General features: G+C 40.2%; 2 non-coding genes across 2 annotated transcripts; one reads left to right on the top strand and one right to left on the bottom strand.

Annotated features, from left to right (window-relative positions):
* Window positions 1-444: 444 nt before the first annotated feature.
* On the bottom strand, window positions 445-552 carry LOC114927334 (small nucleolar RNA R71). Its single transcript, XR_003817659.1, has one exon. It is a non-coding gene; the product is annotated as a small nucleolar RNA R71 (small nucleolar RNA).
* A 6,355-nt stretch (window positions 553-6,907) lies between these two features.
* On the top strand, window positions 6,908-7,015 carry LOC114927333 (small nucleolar RNA R71). The gene has a single exon (XR_003817658.1). It is a non-coding gene; the product is annotated as a small nucleolar RNA R71 (small nucleolar RNA).
* Window positions 7,016-13,277: the final 6,262 nt, after the last annotated feature.

Genomic DNA, 13,277 nt, shown 5'->3' with positions numbered 1-13,277 from the left:
CTGTAAAGGACCTAACAAAAATCTTCAAAGAAGAAGCCATGGCAGCCGAAAACAACAACAATGCCAACAATGCAAGGAAGGTGCTGGGTGACTTTACTGCACCTACTTCCGACTTCTATGGGAGAAGCATCTCTATCCCTGCCATTGGAGCAAAACAACTTTGAGCTTAAGCCTCAATTAGTTTCTCTAATGCAAGAGAATTGCAAGTTCCATGGACTTCCATTGGAAGATCCTCATCAGTTTTTAGCTGAATTCTTGCATATCTGTGACACTGTCAAGACCAATGGGGTTGACTCTGAGGTCTACAGACTTATGCTATTCCCTTTTGCTGTAAGAGACAGAGCTAGGATATGGTTGGACTCATAACCTAAAGAAAGCCTGAACTCTTGGGAAAAGCTAGTCAATGCCTTCTTGGCAAAGTTCTTTCCACCTCAAAAATTGAGTAAGCTTAGAGTGGAAGTCTAAACCTTCAGACAGAAGGAAGGTGAATCCCTCTATGAAGCTTGGGAAAGATACAAACAATTGATCAGAAAGTGTCCTTCTGACATGCTTTCTGAATGGAGCGTCATAGGTATCTTCTATGATGGTCTGTCTAAACTGTCCAAGATGTCATTGGATAGCTCTGCTGGAGGATCTCTTCATCTGAAGAAGACGCCTGCAGAAGCTCAAGAACTCATTGAAATGGTTGCAAAAAACCAATTCATGTACACTTCTGAAAGGAATCCTGTGAACAATGGGACGAATCAGAAGAAAGGAGTTCTTGAGATTGATACTCTGAATGCCATACTTGCTCAGAACAAAATATTGACTCAGCAAGTCAATATAATTTCTCAAAGTCTGTCTGAAATGCATGCTGCACCAGGCAGTACTAAGGATACTTCATCTAAGGAAGAAGCTTATGATCCTGAGAACCCTTTAATAGAAGAGGTGAATTACATGGGAGAACCCTATGGAAACACTTATAATCCTTCATAGAGAAATCACCCAAATCTCTCATGGAAGGATCAACAAAGACCTCAACAAGCTTTCAACAACAATAATGGTGGAAGAAACAAGTTTAGCAATGGCAAGCCTTTTCCATCATCTTCTCAGCAACAGACAGAGAATCCTAAGCAGAGCCACTCTGACTTAGCAACCATGGTCTCTGATCTAATCAAAACCACTCAATGCTTCATGACTGAAACAAGATCCTCCATTAGAAACTTGGAGGCACAAGTGGGTCAGCTGAGTAAGAAAGTTACTGAACTCCCTTCTAGTACTCTTCCAAGCAATACAGAAGAGAATCCAAAAGGAGAGTGCAAGGCCATCAACATGGCTGAATTTAGAGAGGAGGAAGAGGCAGTGATCGCCACTGAGGAAGACCTCAATGGACGTCCACTGGCCTCCAATGAGTTCCCTAATGAGGAACCATGGCAATCTGAGGCTCACACTAAGACCATAGAGATTCCATTGGATTTACTTCTGCCATTCATGAGCTCTGATGAGTATTCTTCCTCTGAAGAGGATGAAGATGTCACTGAAGAGCAAGTTGCTAAGTACCTTGGAGCAATCATGAAGCTAAATGACAAGTTATTTGGTAATGAGACTTGGGAGGATGAACCCCCTTTGCTCACCAAAGAACTGGCTGACTTGTCTAGGTAGAAACTACCTCAAAAGAGACAGGACCCTGGGAAGTTCTCAATACCTTGTACAATAGGCACCATGACCTTCAAGAAGGCTCTGTGTGACCTAGGGTCAAGCATAAACCTCATGCCTCTCTCTGTAATGGAGAAGCTAGGGATCTTTGAGGTACAAGCTACAAGAATCTCACTAGAGATGGCAGACAATTCAAGAAAACAAGCTTATGGACTTGTAGAGGATGTTCTGGTAAAGATTGAAAACCATTACATCCCTACTGATTTCATAGTCCTAGAGACTGGGAAGTGCATGGATGAATCCATCATCCTTGGCAGACCCTTCCTAGCCACAGCAAAGGCTGTGATTGATGTTGACAGAGGAGAATTGATCATTCAAGTGAATGAAGAATCCTTTGTGTTTAAAGCTCAAGGATATCCCTCTGTAACCATGGAGAGGAAGTATGAAGAGGTTCTCTCAAAACAGAGTCAAACAGAGCCCCCACAGTCAAACTCTAAGTTTGGTGTTGGGAGGCCACAACCAACTTCTAAGTTTGGTGTTGAACCCCCACATTTAAACTCTAAGTTTGGTGTTGGGAGGTTCCAACATTGGAGGGGAAGTAGAAGTTCATAAGGTCATATCTCTAGAACTCTACAAAGTGTTTGACAAAACCTCTACTTTAGCAAGGTTAGCCTTCCTTCATCTCATCTGTCACCTATGCAATTTAGCTGGAATTGTCATAGAGGAAAACATCCTCATTGAAAAGGACAAGCCAATCACTAAAAAGAGGATGGAGCAAATAAGAGAGCCCACTCATGGACCTCAACAAGAGCATGAGGAAGTTCCTCATCAAGAAATTCCTGAGATGCCTCAAGAGATGCATTTTCCTCCACACAACTATTGGGAGTAACTCAACACCTCTTTGGGAGATTTGAGTTCCAACATGGGGCAACTAAGGATGGAGCACCAAGAGCACTCCATTATTCTCCTTGAAATTAGAGAGGATCAAATAGCCATGAGGGAAGAGCAGCAAAGGCAAGGAAGAGACATAGAGGAGCTTAGGTGTTCCATTGGATCTTCAAGGGGAAGAACTAGCTGCCATCACTGAAGTGAACCCGTTCTTTGATTTCCTTGTTCTTATTTTTCTGTTTTTCGATTTTTATGCTTTATGTGTTATCTATGTTTGTGTCTTCACTACATGATCAGTAGTATCTATGTCTTAAGGCTATGAATAATTCCATAAATCCTTCACCTCTCTTAAATGAAAAATGTGCCTAATTACAAAAGAACAAGAAGTACTTGAATTTTAAATTTTATCTTAAAATTAGTTTAATTATTTTGATGTGGTGGCAATACTTTTTGTTATCTTAATGACTGCTTGAACAGTGCATATTTTTTGATAGTGAAGTTTATGAATGTTAAAATTGTTGGATCTTGAAAGAATGATGAACAAAGAGAAATGTTATTGATAATCTGAAAAATCATGATATTGATTCTTGAAGTAAGAAAAAGCAATGAAAAAGAAAAAAAGTAGCAAAAAAAATTGGCGAAAAAAAAAGGAAAATGAAAGAAAAAGAGAAAGCAAGCAGAAAAACCCAATAGCCCTTTAAACCAAAAGGCAAGGGAAAAAAAGATCCAAGGCTTTGAGCATCAGTGGATAGTAGGGCCCAAAGGAGTAAAATCATGGCCTAAGCGGCTAAATCAAGTTGTCCCTAACCATATGCTTGTGTCATGAAGGTCCAAGTGAAAAGCTTGAGACTGAGTGGTTAAAGTCGTGATCCAAAGCAGAAAAAGTGTGCTTAAGAACTCTGGACACCTCTAACTGGGGACTTTAGCAAAGCTAAGTCACAATCTGAAAAGGTTCACCCAGTTATGTGTCTGTGGCATTTATGTATCCGGTGGTAATACTGGAAAACAAAGTGCTTAGGGTCACGGCCAAGACTCATAGAGTAGCTATGTTCAAGAATCAACGTACTGAACTAGGAGAATCAATAACACTATCTAAAATTCTGAGTTCCTATAGATGGCAATCATTCTAAATTTCAAAGGATAAAGTGAGATGCCAAAACTGTTCAGAAGCAAAAAGCTACTAGCCCCGCTCATCTAATTGGGACTAAGTTTCATTGATACTATGAGATTCATTGTATATTCTCTTCTTTTTATTCTATTATGTTTTCAGTTGCTTGGGGACAAGCAACAATTTAAGTTTGGTGTTGTGATGAGCGGATAATTTATACGCTTTTTGGCATTATTTTTAGGTAGTTTTTAGTATGATTTAGTTAGTTTTTAGTATATTTTTATTAGTTTTATGCAAAATTCACATTTCTGGACCTTACTATGAGTTTTTGTGTTTTTCTGTGATTTCAGGTATTTTCTGGCTGAAATTGAGGGACCTGAGCAAAAATCTGATTCAGAGGCCGAAAAAGGACTGCAGATGCTATTAGATTCTGACCTCCCTACACTCGAAATGGATTTTCTGGAGCTATAGAAGATCAATTGGCACACACTCAATTGCGTTGGAAAGTAGACATCTTGGGCTTTCCATCAATGTATAATAGTTAATACTTTGCCTGAGATTTAATGGCCCAAACTGGTGTTTAACTCCAACTTTTAAGCCAAATCTAGCGTTTTGACGCCAGAAAAGGGCAGAGAACTGGCGTTTTGACGCCATTTTATGTCATCAAAACTCACGCAAAGTGTGGACTATTATATATTGCTGGAAAACCCTGGATGTTTACTTTCCAATACAATTGAGAGCGCGCCATTTGGAGTTTTGTAGCTCCAGATAATCCACTTCGAGTGCAGGGAGGTCAGAATTCAATAGCTTTTGTAGTCCTTTGTCAGCCTCTGAATCAGATTTTTGCTCAGGTCCCTCAATTTCAGCCAGAAAATACCTAAAATCACAAAAAAAAACACAAACTCATTGTAAAGTCCAGAAATGTGAATTTTGCTTAAAAACTAATGAAAACATCCCAAAAAGTAGCTAGATCCTACTAAAAACTACCTAAAAATAATGCCAAAAAGCGTATAAATTATCCGCTCATCACAACACCAAACTTAAATTGTTGCTTGTCCCCAAGCAACTGAAAACAAAATAGGATAAAAAGAAGAGAATATACAATGAATCCCACATTATCAATGAAACTTAGTTCTAATTAGATGAGCGGGGCTTGTAGCTTTTTGCTTCTGAACAGTTTTGGCATCTCACTTTTTCCTTTGAAATTCAGAATGATTGGAATCTATAGGAACTTAGAATTTTAGATAGTGTTATTGATTCTACTAGTTCAGTACGTTGATTCTTGAACACAGCTACTTTGTGAGTCTTGGCCGTGACCCTAAGCACTTTGTTTTCCAGTATTACCACTAGTTACATAAATGCCACAGACACATAACTGGGTGAACCTTTTTAGATTGTGACTCAGCTTTACTAAAGTCCCCAGTTAGAGGTGTCCAGAGATTTTAAGCACACTCTTTTTGCTATGGATCACGACTTTAACAACTCAGTCTCAAGCTTTCAAAAGAAGTGTTGAGTTGCTCCCAATAATTGTGTGGAGGAAATTGCATCCCTTGAGGCATTTCAGGGATTTCTTGATTAGGGACTTCCTCACGCTCTTGTTGAGTACCATGAATGGGCTCTCTAGTTTGCTCCATCCTCTTCTTAGTGATGGGCTTGTCCTCTTCAATGAGGATGTCTCCTTCTATGACATCCACTTAGAGTTTGAATGTGGGGGCTCTGCTTGACTTTGTATTGGGAGAAGCTCTTCATGCTTACTCTCCATGGTTACAGATGGAGAACCTTGAGTCTTTACTACAAGGCATTCTTCATTCACATGAAGGATCAACTTTCCTCTGTCAGCGTCAATTACAGCTCTTGCTATGGCTAGGAAGGGTCTTCCAAGGATGATGGATTCATCCTCATCCCTCATAGTGTCTAGGGTTATGAAATCAGTAGGGAAGTAAAGGCCTTCAACCTTCACTAGCACGTCCTCTACTAGTCAATAAGCCTTTTTCATAGATTTATCTGCCATCTCCAATGAGAATTTGGCAGCCTGTACCTCATAGATTCCCAGTCTCTCCATTATAGAGAGGGGCATCATGTTTATCCCTGACCCTAGGTCACACAGAGCTTTTTCAAAGGTCATGGTGCCTATAGTACAGGGTATTAAGAATTTACCAGGTTCCTGTTTCTTTTGAGGTAAATTTTACTGAACCAATGTATTCAGTTTATTGGTGAGCAAGGGAGGCTCTTCCTCCCAAGTCTCATTACCAAACAGCATGGCATTCAGCTTCATGATTGTTCCTAAATTTTGGGCAACTTGCCCTTCAACAACGTCTTCATCCTCTTCAGAAGTTGAATAGTCATCAGAGCTCATGAATGGTAAGAGGAGGTCCAAGAGAATCTCTATGGTCTCCGTATGAGCGTCAGATTCCTTTGGTTCCTTATTAGGGGATTCCGTACTGACCATGGACGTCGCCTGAGGTCTTCCTCATTGGGATTCATGTCCTCCTCCTCCTCTAAGGTTTCAGCCATGTTGATTATATCAATGGCCTTGCACTCTCCTTTGGGATTCTCTTCTGTATTGCTTGGGAGAGTGCTAGGAGGAGTTTCAGTAACCCTTTTACTCAGCTGGCCCACTTGTGCCTCCAAATTTATAATGGAGGATCTTGTTTCAGTCATGAAACTAAAAGTGTCCTTAGATAGATCAGAGACTATATTTGCTAAGCTAGAAGGATTCTGCTCAGAATGCTCTGTCTATTGCTAAGATGAGGATGGGAAAGGTTTGCTATTGCTAAACCTGTTTCTTCCACCATTGTTATTATTGAAGCCTTGCTTCTGTTGATCCTTCCATGAAAAATTTGGATGATTTTTCCATGAAGGATTATAGGTGTTGCCAAAGGCTTCACCCATGTAATTGACCTCTGCCATTGCAGGGTTCTCAGGATCATAAGCTTCTTCTTCAGAAGATGCTTCTTTAGTACTGTTGGAAGCATTTTGCAATCCATTCAGACTCTGAGAGATCATATTGACTTGTTGGGTCAATATTTTGTTCTGAGCTAGTATGGCATTCAGAGCATCAATTTCAAGAACTCCTCTCTTTTGAGGCGTCCCATTACTCACAGGATTCTTCTCAGAGGTATACATGAACTGGTTATTTGCAACCATTTCAATAAGTTTCTGAGCTTCTGCAGGCATTTTCTTTAGGTGAATAGATCCACCTGCAGAGTGGTCTAGTGACATCTTGGAAAATTCAGACAGACCATCATAGAATATATCTAATATGGTCCATTCTAAAAGCATGTCAGAAGGACATTTTTTGGTCAGTTTCTTGTATCTTTCCCAAGCTTCATAGAGGGATTCACCTTCTTTCTGTCTGAAGGTTTAAACATCCACTCTAGGCTTGCTCAGCTTTTGAGGAGGAAAGAACTTGGCTAAGAAAGCCGTGACCAGCTTATCCCAAGAGTCCAGGCTATCTCTGGGTTGTGAGTCCAACCATGTTCTAGCTCTGTCTCTTACAGCAAAAGGGAAAAGCATAAGCTTGTAGACTTCAGGATCAACTCCATTGGTCTTAATAGTATCACAAATCTACAAGAACTCAGTTAAAAACTGATAAGGGTCTTCTTATGGAAGTCCATGAAGCTTGCAGTTCTGTTACAGTAGAGAAACTAATTGAGGCTTTAGCTCAAAATTGTTTGCTCTTATAGCAGGGATTGAGATGCTTCTTCCATAGAAGTTGGAAGTTGGTGTAGTAAAATTACCAAGCATCTTCCTTGCATTGTTGTTTGGTTCGGCCATAATTGTTTCTTTTGCTGCCTTCTTTTCGAAAATTTCAGTGAGGTCCTCTTTAGAGATTTGTGCTTTAGCTACTCTTAGCTTCCTCTTCAGAGTCCTTTCAGGTTTAGGATCAGCTTCAACAAGTATGCCTTTATCTTTGTTCCTGCTCATATAAAAGAGAAGAAAACAAAGAAAATATAGAATCCTCTATGTCACAGTATAGAGATTCCTTGAGGTGTTAGAGGAAAATAAGAATGGAAGGATAAGGTAGGTAAGGAAGAATTCGAATACACAAAGAGAGATGGAGTTCAAATTGACAATGGAGGAGGAATGTTATTGTTTAAATAGAAAAAGATAAGAGAGGGGGGAGAATTTTCAAAAAATAAAAAGAATAAAATTTAAAATAAATTTTTGAAAAATTGGTTGTGGTTTTGAAAAAGATAAGAAATAGTAAAACAAACAAAAAGTTAGTTAGTTGAAAGAGATTTGAAAATCAATTTTGAAAGGATAAGAAGTTAGAAAAGATTTTGAAATTGATTTTAAAAAAGATATGATTTGAAAAAGATATGTTTGAAAAGGTATGATTGAAATTTATTTTGAAAAAGATTTGAAAAGGAAATTAAAAAGATTTGATTTTTAAACTTAAAATTGATTACTTGACTAACATGAAACTAAAAGATATGATTCTAGAATTTAAAGATTGAACCTTTCTTAACAAGAAAGTAACAAACTTCAAATTTTTGAATCAATCACATTAATTGTTAGTATTAATTTCGAAAATTATGAAATAAAGATAAGAAAAATATTTGATTTTTTTGAAAAAGATATGTTTGAAAAGATATGATTTTGAAAAGGATATGATTGAAAATATTTGATTTGAAAAAGATTTGATTTTGAAAAAAAAAGAAAAAAAATATGAAGATTTGAAAAAGATTTGATTTGAAAACAAAATTCCTCTCCTTGTGTCATCCTGGCGTTAAACGCCCAAAAGCTGCATGTTTTGGGTGTTTAACGGCCAACTGCTGCATGGTTTGGGCGTTTAAACGCCAGCCAGGGTCCCTGACTGGCGTTTAAACACCAGTTTTCCTTCTTCACTGGGGGTTTTGAACGCCCAGCTTTTTCTCTGTAATTCCTCTGCTTTATGTTCTTGGATATTCATTTTGCTAAATCCTTTATTCAAGAAGATATGTTTTCAATTTTGAAAAACAACAAAAGGAGTCGAAACATATAATTCTTGAAGATCAAAACACAAGATATATGCAAGAACATTATGAACGTCAAGATGAACACCAAGAACAATCTTGAAGATCAAGATGGACATCAAGAACTCAGTTTTCTTAATGAAAGAAAACATGGAGGACACCAAACTTAGAACTTTCTCATGTTTGGACCATATGAATGCAAGAATGCATATGTAGAACATCATGTAGCGCAAATCAATAAATCATGAAGATCAAACAAGGCAATTCATCAAGAACGACTTGAAGATCATCAAGAACACAATGCATGTGTTTCGAAAATTGCAAGACAATTAAAATCATGCAATTGACACCAAACTTAAAATTTGGCCTTAGATTCAAACAAGAACCATGAAATATTTTTGAGTTTTTATAATTTTATGAATTTTTTTGGTTTTTCAAAAATTATTTTTTTTTGAAAAACAAAAAAGAAGAAATTTTTTTGAAAATAAAATAAAGATTGAAACAAAAGGAAAATTACCTAATCAGAGCTTACGTTGACCACGATGTAGTCTATTTTGAGTGTTCTTGACTGGTTTCCTTTTCCAAAGGTCGTATGTAGTGAGACGTATCCAAGTGGTTGAACTGGGGTGTCTCCCAATCCGAATAGGCTGTTCGGATATGCTCTAAGTTCTTTTTCTTCTAGGCCGAGTTTGTCGAACGCGGTTTTGAATAATATGTCAGCAGAGCTACCTTGGTCTATCAGCGTGCGGTGGAGATTTGTGTTTGCCAGTACGATAGTGATGACCATAGGATCGTCGTGTCCTGGGATGATCCTAGATGCCTCCTCTTTGGTAAAGGTAATTGTGGGGATGTCGGGTGTTTTCTCTCTTCCCTCAACAAGATATACTTGTTTTAGATATCTTTTGCGAGAAGATTTGGAGATCCCGCCTCCCGCCAATCCTCCGTGGATCATGTGGACGTGTCTCTCAGGAGTACGAGTTTTCTAGGATCGTCTGCTCGGTTTGCCAAATATCAATCTAATTTTCCTTCTCTTACTAGTTTTTCTATGATATTTTTTAAGTCGAAACATTTATTGGTGGAATGTCCATAGATTCGGTGATATTCACAATACTTTGCCCGGTTTCCTCCTTCTATTTTGCTTTTGAGTGGTCGAGCTGGGGGTATCTTTTTAGTATGGCATACTTCTCTGTAGACATCCACAAGGGATACCCGGAGAGGGGTATAATTGTGGTATTTTTTATCTTTTCCCCCTGTCGATCTCCTTTTTTCTTGGATTTTTTGTCCTTATATTGGGAGGAGTAGGAAAATCCGAATTTTGAGGTCTCTCCTAGTCGAGCATTTTCCTCCATGTTGATATACTTCTCGGCTCGTTCTTGTACTTCATTTAGAGAGGTGGGATACTTTTTTGATGTGGATTGGCTAAAAGGCCCTTCTCGTAGGTCATTGATGAGGCCTATGATGGCTACTTCTGTGGGCAGACTTTGTATGTCTAGACATGCTTTGTTGAATCTTTCCATGTAGCTGCAGAGATTTTCCCGATCTCCTTGTTTGATTCCTAATAGACTTGGGGCGTGCTTGGCTTTGTCTTTTTGAATGGAGAATCTGGCTAGAAACTTTTTGGCTAGGTCGTCGAAGCTTGAGATGGACCTGGAGGGTAGATTGTCGAACCACTTAATTGCCTTTTTTGTTAAGGTAGTCGGGAAGGCTTTGCAGCGGACTGCGTCTGAGGCATCAGTGAGGTACATTCGACTCCTGAAATTACTGAGGTGATGGCTAGGATCCGCCGTGCCATCGTATAAAGCCATATCCGGGATCTTAAAGTCTATTGGGATTTTGGTCTTCATGATCTCCTTGGTAAATGGATCTTGGTCCTTGCGGGAGCTGTCCTCGTGGGTGGATTGAGTTGCCTTAGTCTTGAGATCGGCTTCGATTTTTAGGAGTTTGTCCTCCGATTCCCGGCGTCGCCTTATCTCTCTCTATAGGTCCTTTCCTGCTTCTCGCTGGTGTAGGGCTTCTTTCTCAAGCTGTTTTAAACGATCTTGAAGCGTCTCAAGGGCTCCCAAGTTGGGTGAATTTTTGTCTCCATTAGGTTGCGGAGTATCTTTTGGTGTAGCGTCCACGTTTTTATGTGGCGTTCTGTCCTCTATACCTGAATCATGGTCGTTGTCATGGTCGTCTGTCATGATGATGGGATGACTTCTAGGTTCCCCGGCAATGGCGTTAATGTTCCGAGGGTTACCTGAAACTGTAGGTCGATCTCAGACAAGATCTTCTGTACTAGTCGGAGCTGTTACGTCCGATTTGCAGGACTTGGTGATGGAGCTGATCCTTCGTCACCAGAGGGTGGTGGTACCTGCAAGGGACTCTGATGCTTAAGTTAGCAAGGGTATTAAGCAGGTATTGAGTAGAATCAGAGTATGAGTTATACCTGGGTGCTCCAGCGTATTTATAATGGTACGGAGTGACCTTTTTAGATAAGATAAGTTAGTTATCTTATCTTATCTTATCTTTGAGTGAGGTCCTCATATCTTCAAGGGAACCGCCCTTATCTCTTTAGGCTTGGGCTGCCCGTGGATTTGGGTCGTGTTCCTCTATTTGGGCCCTTTACTGGGCTTTCCTGGCAATTTGGCCGAGCTCTTTAAGAAGAGGTCGGATAGTCAGACCTAAAGAGGTCGATTGCTCTGTTGTTAAACATCCCGGGTCGGATGGCTCGATCCTGGGTATGAACAATTAGCCATACGGGAAACCGTAGAGGACCATTTTCAATGAGAGGATGGATGGTAGCTATTGGCAACGGTGATCCACCTACATATAGCTTGCCATGGAAAGGAGTATGAATGATTGGATGAAGGCAATAGGAACGCAGAGGCTCAGAGGGAACAAAGCATCTTCATACGCTTATCTGAAATTACCACCAATGAATTGCATAAGTATTTCTATCCTATTTTATGTTCTATTTTGTTCTTTTAATTATCAAAACCCCATAACCATTTGAATCTGCCTGACTGAGATTTACAAGGTGACTATAGCTTGCTTCAAGCCGAAAATCTCAGTGGGATCGACCCTTACTCACGTAAGGTATTACTTGGACGACCCAGTGCACTTGCTGGTCAGCTGCACGAAGTTGTGTATCACTATTTCGTGCACCACTAGATGAGGTTGAGCAGGCCTTTATGAATGTGTTTGAGGAGAATTGAGGGCAACCTCCCCATCTCGACACAAAGAAGTTCTCAGGGGATACCTTACTTCTCCGAGCTGAGCTGGGTAGTGGTCGACTTCTTTTCTCTCTGCTTTGCTTTATTTATTTTGTTGATTTTGTTTCTTTTCTTCCAGTTTTGTAACTTGGTTTTTGCTGTGCTTTTAGAGATGGTAAAGACTAATGATTCCATGAAGGCCTTTAAGAAGGCGAGGAAAGCGACGGCGGCTCAAAACATCTCGGCCCGGGTTGTGGGGGAAGGTTCTTCTCAGGTTCCCCCTAAGAGATCCACCTACGACGGTCCTGGGCCGAGGAAGGATATCCCTACTCTTCAGGTCTATTTGGTTGATCCTCCCTGATTAACTTCTGGTGCTACCTCTTCTCCCACTGCTAGCTCTCCACCAAAAAGGCAGAAAGCTGTTGAACCCTTTGATTTGGATCCCCCCAACTTTGATGCTGTAGGGTTTGTCGACCATCAAATTGCTCCTTATGGTGTTATTCCTACGGATGATGTATCCATTCTTTGCAATCTGGACTTTATTACCTGAAGTAGCGTTAAGATGGCACACATGGGAGCAGTCTTATTCCGAACTGCTCAGGATGTTCCGGTTCATGTGACGAAGGCTTTTATGGAGGAGGCCAAGTCAGAGTATGATAGGATCAAAGGTTTGAAGGAGGAACTTGATGCAAAGGTGGAAAAGCTGGAGAAAGATTTGGAAAATGAGAAGACTTGGGCTACTACTACGGTGGCTTCTACAACTCTTTCTGAGAAGATGGCACAAAAGCATATGTCCAGACTTTTGGTGAGTTGATGGAGGTCAGGGAGAGGTTGGAATCTACTTAAGCTGATTATACCGAGCTCCAGGGTCATCTCGTGGGCAGTGTGACTGCCCCTTATGAGAATTTGATGGCTCAGGTTCAAGTTCTTGCTTCTGAGCTCGACCTGGCTCTCTTCAGTTTGGAGAATATTGTGGAGAATGGTAAGATCGTCCACGCCCCAGATGAAGATGATGACGATGTAGACCCTCCTCATGCGCCATCCGCCAAAGCTTCTGTTGTCCCGACTTCTCCATCTCCTACAGCTGAGGTCGGCCATCCCAAGTCGGATCCTGATGTTCAGATCCTAAACCGGCCAGATGGAATAGTTAATGTTGTCCCGCTCGTGACTCGTCCTCCTTCACCTCGAGATGCCGCTACGGGGGAGTCTTTGAATCCTTTGTAGTTTCTGATTTGTTTTTTGTATCTTTATTGCTCGGCTTGTCGGTCTTTGAACTCTGGTTTCTTGTAATTCAGCCCAGTGTGGCTTTTGACACTTTTAGTTGATTTTCTTAGCAACTTTATTTAGGAAAAAACAAAAATGCTTTCGAAGTCTTTGAGGTCGACTTTTTGGGTGGCCTTCTGAGTCTTTATAGTAGCTTTGTTCCTCTTGATATGTTTTGTCTGCAGCTTTCGGTACTTCCTGGAATCTTTAGAGTGTTGGAGCTTTTGTCGT

Source organism: Arachis hypogaea, unplaced genomic scaffold (assembly GCF_003086295.3).
Source record: "Arachis hypogaea cultivar Tifrunner unplaced genomic scaffold, arahy.Tifrunner.gnm2.J5K5 arahy.Tifrunner.gnm2.scaffold_205, whole genome shotgun sequence".
Classification (NCBI taxonomy): Eukaryota; Viridiplantae; Streptophyta; class Magnoliopsida; order Fabales; family Fabaceae; genus Arachis; species Arachis hypogaea.
This window is presented reverse-complemented; position numbering and strand designations above follow the sequence as displayed.